The following is a 3,722-nucleotide window of genomic DNA, read 5'->3' on the forward strand; positions in this document are numbered from 1 at the left end:
CAATAGAAATATTCTCTGGGAAATTCACTCCAAGTGAAAATTTACCCCGGACAATTATCCTCAACATCTCCACGTGTAAAATTGAATCGGTAAAGAAAAAGCAAGACAAATAAAGAAATTTCGTACAGGAATTCTGGCAAATTCGCCCAGTGTAAAATTTCCCCTGAAAAGTTGACCCCCTAGAAACTTTCCTCTCCATGGAAAATTCTCCCAGCAGAAAATTTGTCCTCCCTTACCACCCGAAAATATATATGCATCCTTCACATTAAAAAATAAAACAATGGGCAAATTTTATAACTTAAGAGCCTTCCTCCAGGGGCATTAAGCGGTTATTTTATGTCCAAAGACATAGTTATTGGGCCCTTCAATTATGCTGAAAAAAAGCTGTCTCAAAATTATGATCAGACGATTTTGGGAAAAAAGTGGCGTGGGAGGAGGTTTAGTTGCCCTCCAATTTTTTGGCCACTTAAAAAGGGCACTAGAACTAGAATGAACCATCTCCCGATGCTCTAGGCTCACTGGGTAGATATGTTCACCTCCTGGTAAAACAAATAAGCACGCATCTGTGATCTTTCTTCTGGCAAAAATTACAAAATTCCACATTTTTGCAGAAATGAGCTCGAAACCTATACAGTAGGGTTTTTTGATACGCTGAATCTGGTGATGTGATTTTCATTAAATTTTATGACTTCTAGGGAGTCTTTCCCCCTTTTTTCGATGAAAATTATATATTTAAAATCAGCATGAAAATCTGATTCTTTTGATGTATATTTTAGCATCAAAATATCTCAAAATTACTATTGAGCCGGGTCGCTCCTTACTAAAGTTCGTTACCGCGAACTGTTTGATAAACTGTCTGAACGAGGAAAACCTGAGACATTCATTTTGGTTGAGATTTCAACTATTTCCTTATTTCCATACTTTTCTTCTGTTATAAATCCTTTTTTCAGTTTCTACATCCAAAACATAGTCCTTACTTATGGCGTTCAGTGCCATGAATGGTCTGAAAAAGGGGAAAATATATATTTTCCTTTAGATATCCTTATTTTTATTTTTTTTTCCTTTTTTTCATTTCATGTAGGGACTTACTTTAGATTTTGTAATTAGAGGGAATTTTTCAATTTCACCGGACATCAAGAAAAAGAAACACCCTCGGAAATAACTATTAATCATAACTAAGGGAAGAATCATGTTATTTCTCTTCTCGATAACAACAGAAATATGTTGTTTTTATTAAAAAATGTTTTTCCAGGCTTCTAGTAAGTTTATTAATTACTCAATTATAAGATAGAAACTTCCTGGACTTCGGCATAAAAAGATACGAGTGATGTCTGGACCCGCTTCGAAATAAGATTAAACACAGAAGAGGGAATATTCAAGTTGGAACTTGCAAAATGGAACTTTAGAAACAGGAGTTTCGAGAGGGAAAATTAAGCAGAACTTGAAATTTCTGACAGTTTGAATTTTGGAGAAACTCTTGTTAAAGCTCTAAATAGATTCTCCTAGGGGATTCGGTAAAATTATTCAAAGCGATATCAGATGGAATTTAGACATAATGATTTTCAAGGGTTGGGTCGTAGATTATATTAAAAAGGTGAGGATTAAATATTCTGGGTGTCATTTCGTGAATACGGCGAGCAGAGCAGTCTTGAAACTTTTGATAATGGTTGCAGCGATAACTGCAACCTAGCTAAGAGCGGATTCCGATCAATAGTAATCAGCATTATAAAATGTGCTTTGAAAAAATAAATTCTGGTCACAAAAAAAATCCGTTCGTAGTTCAAAGATGCAAATTAATATTTCTATTAATTTTAACAGTGAAACCTCACCAAATTTAAACACAAAAAATTGTAATAATTTTTATATAGAGCCAGAAACTCCTCAAAATGAGTACACCGTTGGAATTGTCATTGTTGAGAACCCTACTTAGAAAACTTACAGAGCCCACATTGAACAACAAGGAAATCACTTTTTTTCATATCACTGATGTGACTTCTATTTTGTTCGACTTTTTTTTTCTTCGTCGCTAGAGGGGCACACAAATTTCATAAAGAGCAGTTTAAGAGCTTATTTAAAAGATATTTTCTTATATCTGATCGCTTCTAATTAATTCATCGCGATACCGCCATCGTAAAGTGACATATGACAACAGAAAACTGCAATTTGAGTGTCAGGTTCGGAATGGAAAGGCTGGGTGGGGCCCTGGAACAATAGATAGAACCTTGCAAGGGCTCACTTAAAAGCTAATATTTAAATTTAATCGCTTTTAATAAATTACACTTGGTAACGCTGTCACACAGTACTATATGTCACCCAAAAAGTGTAATTTGAGTGTCATTTTCGGAACAGAAAGGCTTGGAGGTGTACCTGAATAGTATAAATTGCCATTTAAGGATTTATTTCAAAGCTTTTTATATAATCCCTTTTTATAATGCCAACTTGATAATATAATCATAAAGTATCGTCTGGTATCCATAAAGCGCCCCTTGTGTTGTTTCCCCCTTTTTTAATGGGAAATATCGAATGAAGGTGAAAAAACTTTTCAAATAAAAAGACTCAATAAATATTATTTTTCAAAAATCTACGAATGAGCAAGAGACTAGGGGGCACGGGCATCCCCCTCGCAATGGCTGGAAATAGAACTAACACACGTGCAACATCTCAGAGACATGTTTAGTGGTCCAATTCTAAGTTATTGATCATTTTTGTGTGCTTGTTGTAGATATATATTTGAATGGAGTAATAAAAAACTACATCACGCGGTAATAAAAACTTTGAAGTCTAGGTTACCTTATTATCTTCAATTTCTAACATGCAATAAACAAGTGATTTGAAAGTGCAAATAGTATAAAGCAGACTCCTCTATACATGATACTTTAGTCTAATAGTAACAGCTATACCGAAAGACATTAGTAAAATAGGTTTGAATCTTAGATGGAACTTTCTTTAATTCTTTTTCAAGTGCCGATTTATTTCTAATCTTATCTTTTAAATTATTAAGTCAAAGAAGAAAAATAATGAAAACACAAACTTTCGTAAATTATATGAATTGCAGATCTGAACTACGACTTCATAGATCATTATTTTTATTTTTTTTTTGCATCTATTTCAGCAAAAGCTCATGTTAATCTTGCTTTTTTTTTGCATAAACAGGAAAAAATTTTCTTAAGGGTTATTTTCAGTATATTTGAAAGCTAAGAACATACAAAAATTAATTTTAAAAACAAAGTTTTTAAGACGAAAAGAAAGGAACGGAGTTGAAACTTAATAAGATTAAAAACTGCTGCCTCGTGTTTTATACAATGTGTTTTGTTTTTTTAAATAAACTTGATTTTTTCTTTATTTGTAGAATTCTGAAATTTGCGGAATTGCACTTTACTGACGAGTAAGCTTTTCTTGTGTTTTTAGACACAAAAAAGTGTCTAAAAAAGTGTCGCGACTTGTGTTCTTAGTCGCGTCTCAATATTAATTGATTTCATGGCGGGTAAAAGACTACTGAGAGTTTTATGAATTATTCTTTTTTTTTTTCACGGGCCACTGAAGGATTATCTCGCTTCAATCCCTGTTTTGCTGAGTCAGTTTCGTGTTTTCAGTAAAGTGTTAGTTTTTCAGAATTTAAGAATTATAAGGAAATATTATAAGCCAGTTTGTTTCAAAACATTTTTCCAAAATATGTTGCAGAAACAGCGAAATAGTAATTTGTGTCTATTTTAAGGTTTTCA

This window comes from Artemia franciscana, chromosome 2 (genome assembly GCF_032884065.1).
Source record: "Artemia franciscana chromosome 2, ASM3288406v1, whole genome shotgun sequence".
NCBI lineage: Eukaryota > Metazoa > Arthropoda > Branchiopoda > Anostraca > Artemiidae > Artemia > Artemia franciscana.